Below are 13,861 nucleotides of genomic sequence, written 5' to 3' on the forward strand. Positions count from 1 at the left end.
TCTCTCCTATCTGGAGTAGGAACCGGCAAGCCACTCCAGTATCCCTGCCAAGAAAACTCCATGGGCAAAGACAACAGGCCCTATCTGTAGGTGCCAGTAATTGAATGTGGGATTATTTTTGCATACAGAATAGATGCTCTGCCCCTGAACTACAGCCTTTATGATCCTGCAGTTGTTTCCCCAGAAGTAGCCCCACTCAAGGCATTTACAAACTACTGTTTACTCTGGTTTCAGTGTGTCCTCACCCCTCTTCCTCTTCTTTTTCTTTTTCTAAAAAATATTTGTATTGATTTTTACAAATAATTCCCAAAAATCATATACAGTAACATACTTTCTTATCTTATAACAATGTTTTGGACTTCCAACAACTGCATCTGAAGATTTTCCAGTCTATATCACTTTATCTGCATTTCATTATTTTCAGTATTACATTCAATACTCCTTCACTAATAATTCTTACCATAGTTTTCTCTGCAATATTTTGCATAGTCCTTCTTGCAATCCTACTAGAGTAATCTGCTGATTACAATTGCTTTTCAAATAATTCATATATTTACTCCAGTCCTCTGAGAATCTCTGATCCCACAGGTTTTGAATCCTCTTCTTTTTCGGGGAGTTCAGCACCAAACACACATATGGAGGTGGGAAACATGGATCGCTGGATATTCTCAAGACCAATCTAGCCGAGATTTTGGAGATCTGGGCTTGCATATTGTAATGGTTCTAGGGGTTGCTTGTGCGTAAATTGGCGCCACACCTGGGTGGGTTGCCTGAGTGAACCCTTTCTGTCTGGACAGCCACTCGCCCGTGGCTGTCTCAATCACTGGCAGAATCCGTCAGTGGGCGTTTCTTGAACTTCTTCCAGCATAAAAGTTCTTTGACGCCTAGTCGCCACCTACTCTCCCTGCGCGGAAGCCTTCTGTGCAGGGAGGGTGTGGGCATCGGAGGACCCGTGCTCTCCCCGCTGGTCCCCGGCGAGGAGTCTTGGAGCCACCTCGCCGATTCCCCCATCTGCCCCCCTCCTCCACTGGTGCTACGCTGATTTCCTTCCCCAGAAGATGTGCTGCTTCTCTCCCTCCCGGGACGCTCTCCGGAATCCCTCTGGAGCCCTCCCTCTCCTTCTGGCTCCGATGGCAGTTCCCTGACACATATTTACATTGATTTTAAAAGCAGCTCTGTGTCTTAGCGTGAGGAGCAGAGGGAGGTTGCCCCCACAGTGTGGGGTAGCTGGGCCAGTGTCTTCTTCCTCTGGCATGCCCCAGGGGCCTTCGCTGTCATTGCATGTGCGCAGGAACCCTTCCCTGCAGAGTCCCTCCTTTAAGGAGACACGGGTGGTCTGCTGACGGACTTGTTTTCAGAGGCTGTTTCAGACTTCCATGTTTTAACAGACCTTTGCTGCATGAAATGCTTGCTGAGCTTATTGCTGCCCCGGATCATGCTGGTGTGCAATGGTTAAGGCGTTTTAATTGTGAAATATACTCGGAGTCGAGAGTGGATTTCATGCTCTTTATTCAGCTCATAGTGGTGAGGAGGAATGGAAGTTTCCCCAGAATGTCTGCTTTATATACATTATTTACACAATGGGCCCCACGTGATTGGCTAATTCCGGGATTCTCCTGTAGGCCAATCAGGTTGTGGATTCACTTCCACCTGGAGCTGGAATGGGTGGCTCCTGTGGACCAATCAGACTGCTGTGTTCTGAATCCTATCGTTCTAGGACCAATCAGACTGCTGCATTTTGAATCCTATTCAACTCAGTACATAACAAATTGTTTTAACATTGATTTGCTTCTACGCTTTAATCCCCCATAAGCTGCCCCAAAAACTGCTGCTGGGAGCTACATGGCTGGATGTAATGTTATAGAAGTAAACACTGCAAGCATGTCTGCGTTATCACACAAACCTCCTGTCCTGAAGGGGTGACGGGCTTCTGCAAGAAATAGCTCTCTCTGACAAGGGTGGACTGGTCTCACCCTCACAGAGTGTGCCACCTTGTAATGCCGTCCTGACCTGGTACCAGACATGGGAGTCCTTATGAGTAAGCGATCCATGATACTCCTTCACAACCAGCAGCTGTGGTTAGTTTGGGAGGTCAGAGTATGTGGCCACGAGAGCCAGCATGGCATAGTGGTTAGAGCAGGCTTCCTCAACCTCGGCCCTCCAGATGTTTTGAGACTACAATTCCCATCATCCCTGACCACTGGTCCTGTTAGCTAGGGATGATGGGAATTGTAGTCCCAAACATCTGGAGGGCAGGAGTTTGCCTATGCCTGGCCTAACCCATCTCACAGGGTTGTTGCGGGGATTAAATGAGGAGGGGTGAACCATGTACCCTGCCTTGAGCTCCTTGGAGAAAATGGTGGGATACAAATGCGGCAATAAGCAAACAAGCACGCAAATAAATATTTTTATCCCACCCTTGTTCCTTAGAGCTTTGGGGGTGGGGTTACATTATCCCATCGCCTTTTATCCACACAACAAACCTGTGAGGTAGGCTCAGGCAGAGTGATAGTGCCTGGTCCAAGCTACCATGGCCCGCTTAACAATCATGGACCCTGGACTGTTGCCTGGCTTTGGATCTGCTGGAGAGCGATTCATACTCTCTTGTAGTAGGATTAGCACAAAGGCAATTACTCCGAGCACATTGCAAGTTGTTTAGATTGACATCTGCCCTCATCCGCCTTTAAACAAATATTCTCCACAAAAATACTTAGGCTAGAATAAATCACAGAGACTTGGCTTCGCAAACAAGTGGCTACTTTACTCACAGAGTTTCAAGAGTTACAGCAAACAAGGAGAAAAACTCCCCCCCCCCCGAAGGTGCCCCAGAGAAAAAAAGTTTGAGAACCACAGCTTTATACCATCAAAACCAATATGAAGTTAAATAAATAAGAACCCAGGTTATTGAGGGTCTTTTTACTCACTGCTGTTACCATTCTGTCGAGCCATTAGCTCTGAATGAACTCATGAGGCTATTTCACACAGAAAGAAACCTGGTCTGCCGTTGAGGCAGGGGTAGCCAACCTTGTGCCCTCCAGGATGATTTCAACTACAGCTTCTATCAGCCCCAGCCACAAATGCCAAGGATGCTGGGAGTTTTAGTTGAAAACATCTGGAAGATGTGGTGACATTGGCTACCCCTGCAATAGAGAATTGCAGCCAATAGTTCACTGCATGGTGTTTGTTGCATTCACATGTTACGTTTTTAAGTAAACATTTAAAAAGTAATACGTGAATTGGGCCCAAATGACCTAGTGTGAAAAGTTGCAATGTGGTTGGGAGGCGAATCAAGGACAGATTCTGAACATAATTAGTGTCTTCTAATCTCTTGCCAGGGTTACCTTTCCCACTCACTAAACAGTTTTTGACTTAATTGATTTATTGGCTAATCTTCACAAATTTTAATTGGCTGACAGGCCCAATTATCCATTCCTGTGCCTGAGACACAGGAGGAGCTGTAATCTAAATGAATAAATCTTTGGATAATTGACAGCTTGTTCACGACAGCATTTGTCTTTATCTGCCTTGTGCAGAGATACACAGGACTGCCCCCCCCCAAAAAAATACGTAATCCAAAACTGAAAACAGTAAAGTTTGGATGAAACAACTCTCTGCTTTCTTTATTGTTCAGCCAAGGATTGCTGGCTGAATTTAAAAAAAACTTTGACAAAAACAATGTCTATCCTGAACATTCACAGTGACCGCTTAATGAAAGTGTTAGCGATTTTCATAAGATTTGGTAGCTTCTTATTCTCAGAAGAACCCACTGGATGAGAACCAAGGTCCTGTGTTCAGCTCGAAGTGCCATATTTTAGAGACTAGCCAGAACTGGTTTGCAGAGGGGCAACAAAGAAGTCTGGTGGAATGAAAAACAAGTCCTGAGAGGGAAGTTTGAAGAAGCAGAGTATGCTTAGCTTAGGAAGAGTTCCCCAAACTTGGGTCTCCAGCTCTTTTGGGACTACAACTCCCATCATCCCTAGCCAGCAGGACCAGTGGTCAGGGATGATAGGAGTTGTAGTCCAAAAACAGCTGGAGACCCAAGTTTGGGAAACCCTGGCCTAGAGAAGAGAAGGCTGTGTGGGGACTGGCGTATTTGGCAATCTCCAAATACTTGAGGAGGAGACTCTTGAGAGTCCCATGGACCAAATCTCTCCATTCTTAAGGAAATCAGCCCTGAGTGCTCACTGGAAGGACAGATCCTGAAGCTGAGGCTCCAAGACTTTGGCCACCTCATGAGAAGAGAAGACTCCCTGGAAAAGACCCTGATGTTGGGAAAGATGGAGGGCACAAGGAGAAGGGGACGACAGAGGACGAGATGGTTGGACAGTGTTCTCGAAGCTACCAGCATGAGTTTGACCAAACTGCGGGAGGCTGTGGAAGACAGGAGTGCCTGGCATGCTCTGGTCCATGGGGTCACGAAGAGTCGGACACGACTAAACAACAACAACAAATACTTGAAGGTCTGTCAGATAGAAGAAGGCCAAGACTTTCAGTCCTCATAACAGCGTCATTGAGGCAAGACCTCCTTCAGTAATTTTTTAATTTCACTGGCCTCGGGAGATTTATTATTTCTTGCTGCTGACGTGCACCTGACTCGAGCCTTTGACAGCTGGGCGCATTCCTCTACCCCAGCTGCAGGGCCAGATTTAGGTTTGATGAGGCCCTAAGCTACTGAAGGTAATGGGCCCTTTATATGTCCAGCTGTCCTTTGTCAACAACAACTTGTCGCTGTTTTTGTGTCGAATATATGCTGTGTGGTAATTTATGGACCTAATAGGTATCTAAAGCTATTTGCACATCTTGCCGTGCAACCAGTCCATGCAGAATGTAGGCATCCTATATATAGAAATGAGCAAACCAGGGATATTTTAGGGAGCAGGCTAGCAGGCAGGGCCCATTACTTACATCATAGGAGCCTACAAAACATAGAGTCATACCTCAGGTTGAAGTAGCTTCGGGATGTATATTTTCAGGTTGCGCTCTGCGGTGACCCAGAAGTAACAGAGTGCGTTACTTCCGGTTTTCGCTGCTCGTGCATACGCAGATGCTCAAAATGACGCCACATGCATGCATGGAAGCAGCGAATCGCAATCCGCTTCAGGATGCGAATGGGGCTCCGGAACGGATCCCGTTCGCATCCAGAGCTACCACTGTACAAAAACTGTTGTTGTATGCAGGTTTTATTTTATTTGTTTGTTATCTTATATTTTGGAAATGTATATCCAGTTTTTTCCCCCTTTAAATTTTTTTGGGGAGGGTGCCCAAGAGAGCACCCTAAGCTATAGCTTGTTTAGCTTATACATAAATCTGGCACCAAAGGACATGGGTGACGCTGTGGTCTAAACCACAGAGCATAGGGCTTGCCGATCAGAAGGTCGGCAGTTCGAATCCCCGCGACGGGGTGAGCTCCAGTTGCTCGGTCCCTGCTCCTGCCAACCTAGCAGTTTGAAAGCACGTCAAAGTGCAAGTAGATAAATAGGTACCACGTCGGCGGGAAGGTAAACGGCGTTTCTGTGTGCTGCTCTGGTTCGCCAGAAGCGGCTTAGTCATGCTGGCCACATGACTCGGAAGCTGTACGCCGGCTCATTCGGCCAATAAAGTGAGATGAGCGCCGCAACCCCAGAGTTGTCCGCAACTGGACCTAACGGTCACGGGTCCCTTTACCTTTAAATCTGGCACTGCCCAGCTGCAACAAAACATGTCTCTCCTGCTTCTGTCTCTACTGCCCCATTAGGTGATGCAACCTTCCAACCACTTGACTTCACCCCCAAAAGCGCACTCCTCCATTGTCTCCAGAGACGGACAGACGCCAACGGCCATCATTCTTATGGGGCCTGAATGCAGTTCAACAGTCAATGCACCCACTTTACACACAACTCAAGAGGTGTGCAGAGCGTCGTCTTAGCCCTGCTTCCTAAACACCCAGCTCTGTCCTCATTTGGCATCGGCGTTATGGGGAATACGCCTAGGCCTTCGCGCACAGATGCTACATATTTGCATTGACCTTTGCAGGCACTCTCAGCTGTCAATCACATCCACCACCTGCTCTTATCAGCTCTCTAGATTCTCTCCCTCGCTGCTGACTCACCTGAGACTCCGTTCTGTTATCAGAAACAAGCTGCTTCACTTCCACCGCTTGGTACAATTTTCTGGCTCCGTGCGTCGCACTGACCTGATCTGTTCTTCACTCTAATCATCCCAGAAGCTGTGAGCACCTCCTTCCCTTCTGGCAAGTGTTTTCGAAGGGGCTAATTGCTGCAAAGACCTCCTCCACATGCTAAAGTCCTGGTTTTACGGTTCTCCTTTATTACCAAGTGGGACGTGCATTTGAGTCGGAGTCCTTGGGATCTGAGATGGTGGAACACAACCGGCTGTTTGCCCTTGTCCTTGTTTGATCTCCAAATGTCTAAGTGTGCATCCTTGAAACCTGGTGAGTACCAGCATCATAAGAACATGAGAAGCGCTTGCTGGATCAGGGCAGTGGCCCAACTGGTCCAGCATCTGCTTCACACAGGGACTGTGATGGCCTGGGAATCGGATTCAGAGGCTGAACCTGAGGAATCCCAGCCTGCACAGGAATCCCCGCCTCCAGGGCCGGCTGAGCCGGGGCAGGGGCTTGAACCTGAAGGGCCCTCACCTGTGCCAGATCCTCAGGAGCAGACACCAGCTGAATCTGCTCTGGCTCTGGAGGTGATGGAAGACCCATTGCCTGCAGGTGCTCCACTCTCAGCCCCATCAGGGGAAGCTGAGGTGGCCTCTGGGTCCAGTAACCCTCCAGCTTCTCCTGAGCTGCAGAGGCTCAGGGCAGAGAGGCGGAGGGAACTAAGTTCCCACAAGAGGAGTGCTCACCTCCAGGCCAGGAGAAGCAAGTCACCTGTGGACTGAGACCGCCCTATGCCTCGGGGCAGATAAAAGCCAGCCAGCCCAGTCCCAGGTTGCAGAAGCAACATTGTTGGTAGCCTGTTCCTGCCAGCACCCTATCCTGCTCTTCTGCTAGAGTTCCTGACCTCACCTGACTCCTTGCCTTGGACCCTGCTTCAGCCTTGACGGACAGCCTCCATACCACACCCTTGACCTTGGACTGGACTCGGATCACGCCGCACGGTAACCCCCTGGGACCAGCACAGGGACCAACCAGACGCCTGTGAGAAATCCGCAAGCAGGATTCGATCACAGGAGCCTTCTCCAGTTCCCAACAACTGGGATTCTGAAGCACTGCTGTCCAACTGCAGAAGCAGAACATAGCCATCACAGCTATCAAATCTGTACCTTTCTAAGGACTTCAATGGGTGCACCAAACCTGGGTTCCTATCGTGAAGAGGATCCCCAAAACTGGATTCCCATCACGTTGAACGGTTGCCAGCTTAAAAACACCTTGTTACAGAAGATGTAGTTCCGATATCGGGAGTCTGTAGGCCTCCAGGTGTTGTTTCATCGCAACTCCTGTCGTCTCTAACCATTGACCATACTGCTGGGGCTGACGGGAGCTGAAGTCCAGTAATCATTGGAGGCCCAGAGCTTCTCCTTCCTAGGCAAACAGTGGCTATAGTTCAGAAGTGTTGTACGTGTGTTTCATCTCTCAGGTCACAAACCCCAGGCCTTGTTCTGCAAGACCTCATACCTAAAACCCTGGAAACAGTGTAGAGTTTGAAGCTTAATACATTTTTTATGGCACCCTTCAAAAAGAATTTATTGTTGTGATTTATATACAAGAAAAACACAAGAAAATGCGAGAAAAATATCACAGAGTAAAAACTGAAAAAACAGCAGTTAAAAAATAGCATGGATTTGCAATCCACTTAAGGTTTAATTTCTAAGCCCTAGAGAAACCAAATGGTCTTTGCCTGATGCCCAAAGGGCAGTGTAGGTGCCAGGCAAAGCTCAGCCAGGGCCGGCCCACCCATGAGACAAGGTTAGTTAGGTGACAGCCTCAGGCGGCAAGATCCACAGGGGCAGCAAATCCTGATGTAGAGCTTTATTCTCCTCTTGTTCCTGATTTAGATCTTTGCTCACCCTTCTTCCCTAGTGCTGGTGGGGAGTGCCATTTTGTGATTTGCCTCAGGTGGCAAAATGTCTTGGACCGGCCCTGGGCTCAAGGGAGCCTTGCAGAGACAGGACTCTCACTACTCGGGAGGGTTTTCCATCACCCACTACGCCCATGTAATGCGATTAAACCTGCCTCCTTTGTGATGTGTTTCTACTTTTGGGGTGGTGCATAAGGTGCCACGCTAAACAGCAGCCCTGTTCCCCAACTCAGGCTTCGGCTGCAGAGCGGACTGTTAATCTTAAATCCCATGAGAGCCAAAGTTATTCTGAGAAAGCATGGTATATGTTTATCCAGCTCATTAGAGCCAGTAGAGCCAGTGTGGTGTAGTGGTTAAGAGCGGTAGTCACGTAATCTGGGTAACCGGGTTCGCTTCACTGCTCCTCCACAAGCAGCTGCTGGGTGACCTTGGGCCAGTCACACTTCTCTGAAGTCTCTCAGCCCCACTCACCTCACAGAGTGTTTGTTGTGGGGGAGGAAGGGAAAGGAGAATGTTAGCCGCTTTGAGACTCCTTAAAGGGAGTGAAAGGCGGGGTATCAAATCCAAACTCTTCTTCTTCTTCTAGAAGCACAATCCCACCAGCCACGCATGGTCTTCTCTGGTTAAAGTAAGACGAGACAACAACAACAACCAACAATCACAACTATCCAAACTCCAACAAATGAACTTTGCTCTTAATTACCTTGTTATGTACTGAGTTGAATAGGATCCAAAATGCAGCAGTCTGATTGGTCCTAGAACAACAGGATTCAGAATGCAGCACTCTGATTGGTCCGCAGGAGCCATCCAATCCAACTCCAGGTAGAAGTGAATCCATAACTTGATTGGCCTACAGTAGAATTAGCCAATCACGTGGGGCCCATTGTGTAAATAATGTATATAAAGCAGACATTTCAGGGGAAATTCCATTCCTCACTACCACAAGCTGAATAAAGAGCATGAAATCCACACCCGACTCCCAGTATATTTCATACCTTTTTCTTTTTGGGAACTGAATTGTACACATGGGATATTTGGGGGTGAGTGGGGAGATGGGACTTTATCTTGCATGCTTTATATCAGGGGTCGGCAAGGTTTACCTTGCCTGGGCTGGTTCACTCCAGTGGAGATCTCTCCGTGGGCCAGATTGTGTGTGTGAGCATCTGCGCAGGCGCAATTTTCGGCGCTGCAGAAGCAAGTCCCTGCACTGCACTGCACTGTGCTGGTTTAGCGCAGTGTGTGGGGACCCGCCAAGCAGGTGGCTCGGTTTGGGGGCAGCTCATGGGCCAGTTAAATGACCCCCATGGGCTGCTTGTGGCCCTTGGGCCTTAGGTTGCCTACCCTGCTTTATATGCTTGCCCTTTCGTAATGCAAAAATGAAGATTAAAAAAACAAGCAAAACCCCAAGACATCCCACAGCCACACACTTGAAAATGAAAGGAAGAGTGTGGACTAAGAGCTTTGCTGCTCCGCAGGGAGAAGCTGAATTTTATCTATGAAATCTACGAAGCCAACTAATTCAAACAATCCCAGGCTGTGCCGTTGCCATCTGGGGCTCTGGAGACAGTGGTGGGTGCATTTTGGAAGAAGGTCAAAAGGCAGCAGAAATGAAATTCATATTTCACAGTCCTTGGTGGGCTGTTTCAGCAGCCCTTTGCCCCACTCCCTTATTATCCTTTCCCCCTTTCAATGAAGCAGAAACTGTTTTCTGCAAAAGGAAGCACGAGATTTCATTCCCATCTGGGCAAGGGATGGGTCTTTGAGGCTGGAACAAACTCAATGGCAGCAGGAGTTTTGAAAGGGATTTGAAGCCTGTGGCTACAGAATCACCTGCTTGGTTCAAATCAATGTGTGAAGTTCACCCACCCTCACTGCTTTTGGTCCTTTGTAAGCCCCTCCTGCTTAGGGTTGCCGGGTCAAAACACTGCAGTGATAGAAGCCATAACAGGCAATGTTTGCCTGCTATTCAACCCATGAAGGCACAGAAGCTCCATTAGAACTTATAGACTCAGCTTCCTTCCCGCCTATACAGAGTGAGGGCCGTGTGACACAGGAAACACAGCCCTTGCTCTGAACTGGCTATGTTGATGCTTGGTGATATCATCACAATCCCAGATCTGATGGGCCATTTTGCATTGCGATGCCCCAATGAAGCTTTGGCTCTGTGGTCGTCCTGTCTCTAGCCAAGGCCTAGATCAGCAGGCAGTTGGAGGATGGATGGTGGCTAATGGATTGAGGTTGAATCCTGACAAGACAGAAGTACTGTTCTTGGGGAACAGGGGTGGGGCAGGTATGGAGGATTCCCTGGTCCTGAATGGGATACTATGCCCCTGAAGGACCAGGTGAGCAGCCTGGGAGTCATTTTGGACTCACAGCTGTCCATGGAGGCGCAGGTCAATTCTGTGTCCAGGGCAGCTGTCTACCAGCTCCATCTGGTACGCAGGCTGAGACCCTACCTGCCCGCAGACTGTCTCGCCACAGTGGTGCATGCTCTGGTTATCTCCCGCTTGGACTACTGCAATGCGCTTCACGTGGGGCTATCTTTGAAGGTGACCCAGAAACTACAACTAATCCAGAATGCAGCAGCTAGACTGTGACTGGGGGCGGCTGCTGAGACCACATAACACCGGTCTTGAAAGACCTATATTGGTTCCCAGCACGTTTCTGAGCACAATTCAAAGTGTTGGTGCTGACCTTTAAACCCCTAAATGGCCTCAAAGGCCCAGTATACCTGAAGGAGCGTCTCCACCCCAATCGTTCTACCCGGACACTGAGGTCCAGCGCCGAGGGCCTTCTGGCGGTTCCCTCATTGTGAGAAGCAAAGCTACAGGGAACCAGGCAGAGGGCCTTCTTGGTAGTGGCGCCCGCCCTGTGGAACACCCTCCCATCAGATGTCAAAGAGATAAACAACTACCTGACATTCAGAAGACATCTGAAGGCAGCCCTGTTCAGGGAAGTTTTTAATGTGTGACCTTTCAATATATTTTTGATCTTTGTTGGAAGCCACCCAGAGTGGCTGGGGAAACCCAGCCAGGTGAGCTGGGTACAAATAAATAATTATTATTATTATTATTATTATTATTATTATTATTATTTAGGACCGATGTCTGGTTTAGCACTTGCTGCTGCTTCTACCTTGCCTCCTCTTTTCTTCACCTTTCTCTGTCTGCCACCCCTTTAATTCTCCGCGATCCTTTCAATCAACCCATCACCAACGTTGCTCCCCATTCTTTAACCTTAGGAAGACCCCTTAGCGCTGTCGCCATGCCCCACAGTCACAAACAGAAACAGGGAGAAGCAGAGAACTCAATTCTCCAAGGATCGCTGCCCCTCTCTTCTCTACCCCCCGCCATTATTAAAGATTGCTAAAGGCTGTCATTCATGCTTGAGTCCCCTACTTTCCACCGATTTAAAGGTCAAAAATAATGCTTTGTTTTGTTTTAACAGAAGATACACTAGACGAGCGAAAAGAAATTCCTATGACATTATCACAGCGGTTCAATATATACCGCAGCAGGTACAGGGTGTGAATTGAAAAGCTCCACGTTGAATTATGCCGTGGTTAGATGCACAGAGGCTAGGAGATGCACCACTCAAAGGGCCCAATGCACATGTGATACAATCGTAGAATTATAGCATTGGAAGGGACGACGACCTCAAGGGTCATCTAGTTTAACCCCCTGGGAAGGTAACTGAGACCTGAACGATGAAACGCACCTAGCAACTTGCACTGAAGATTTAAACAAGACATCACCAAAAGGCAAACTTTGATTTATCCCAAGAACTTGTGAACTTTTAATTCCAGCCAAACTGACACCTTTTCTTTCCCTCTCAGAAATTGGACTGGGAACATTAACATCATCATCATCATCATCATCATTATTAATATATAACATTTTTTTTTTAGTTTTTTAACATACCATTTTCAACAGTGATTAAACATACTTTTACATCTTATTCAATTTTTTTGACTTCCATCAGTCCTGTCTGAAAATTTTCCAATCTAATCTCTTAGTATGCATTTATTATTTTCCCTATTACATTTCAAACTCATAACCAATATCTGTATATTTTTCTACTTTGTAACGCTTCGTATATTTCTCCTTACAAAACTTCTTGTAGTCCTATTAGCGTAATTTGTTGATTACAGTTGCTCTTCAAATAATTCATATACTTCTTCCAATCTTCTGTAAATCTCTGGCCCCGCAGGTTTCGAATCCTTCCTGTCATTTTGTCCAGTTCTGCATAGTCCATTAATTTAATTTGCCATTCTTCTTTCGTATGATGATGATGATGATGTTAGCTTTGAAACTGGAATGTTTGTGAAGCTTCCATGCACCACACCAGTTCTCCCAGTGGTTGTTGGAGCCTTCGCTGCCACAAGTGCAATAAAATGAATTATGTTCTTAGTGCATAGAAACCATGTCAGCTAGAAATACGGGTGCTCTTGAGTCACACTCCCATGCAACCCCATAGGCTGGGGGAGATAGAGAACAGTCTCCCAAGCTCTCTCACCCCACCCCCCCGATCAAAACCAAGCGTCCTAAACAGCTATCCTTTTGCTGCATATCTCCTCCATGGCCTCTCACCATGGCCAGCTGCTTCTATCTTCTCCCAGGTAGCAGGAACGGAAGAGGCGAACGAGACAGAGCTCTGCTCCCATAAAACATCCTACTGCATTAGGAGCCCGTTGTTTCTGCGACGCGCCGAAAGAACACTTTTAGGACTGCGGGCTGCGCTTTAGTTACTCCCTGGGGAGGCGCAAACATTTCTCTCATGCGTCCTGCGCCACGCAATTCTATCATGGGAAGGGAAGCAATTGCACGCTGTCCCTGCTGACTGCAACCTGGCCAATGGGCAGTTCCATAAAATGCAAGTCACTCCCACCGACGAGGAAGAGACTCTTGCCCCTTTTATCCCTCCAGAGAGCATGAAGGGGCAGTCCGAGCAGCCAAACTGGGTGTTGCAGTGGTGACACGTCCACCAGTCTCCTGACCTCCTTGTTTAAATATAAATACAAACCTCGGTTGTCAAACATAATCCATTCCAGAAGCCATTTCAGCTTCCAAAATGTTCAACAACCAAGGCGCGGCTTCTGATTGGCTGCAAGAGCTTCCTGCACTCAAGCGGAAGCCGAACGTTGGGTGTTCGGCTTCTGAAAAACGTTAAAAAACTGGAGCATTTACTTCTGGGTTTTCAGCATCCGGGAGCTGAAATGTTCCAAAATGGAGCTGTTTGGGAACCGAGTGTGACGTTAACACATGAGAGGGCTGGAGGTGAAATAGTTAAACAGGTTACCCAATCAGAACCCAGGGGGTGGAGTCAGAGGGACTATAAAACCAGCTCTGGGAGGGGCGAAGGGGGGAGTTCGTTGGGAGTTGGGTGGTTGGTTGGAGTGGGAGTGAATTGGGATAGAGTCTGTGGGGAGGTTGAGTTAGGGTAGCGAAATAAGCTGAGTCAGGAACAGTTAGGGGCTAGGAAGACGAGTAAATATCTGAGAGGTGGTTGAGTGAGTGAGAGCAGGTAGCGGAAGTTATAGGTCTGGATAGGAACCCCACGATTGTAATTGACCGATACTGTTTATGAAACCACACGCTTGTTAAACTGCAATAAATAAACAGAAGTTTATGTTCCAATTTAACCCTGACTGGACTCAGTATTGTACCAGGTAGGGCCCGGGTGGTGGCAGCGAGAAATAAAGTGGTGGCACAGGGATCAATAGACAGTGAAACCAAGGTTTGACCGTAAATGAGAAGCAGTCAAGGTTGGAAGGTAAGATTGCCATATTCCCAAAAGTGAATATCTGGACAATGTTTCTGAGCTTTTTTTGGGGGGTG

The sequence above is a fragment of the Podarcis tiliguerta genome (genome assembly GCF_965153285.1).
Source record: "Podarcis tiliguerta genome assembly, chromosome: 6".
Taxonomy (NCBI): Eukaryota; Metazoa; Chordata; class Lepidosauria; order Squamata; family Lacertidae; genus Podarcis; species Podarcis tiliguerta.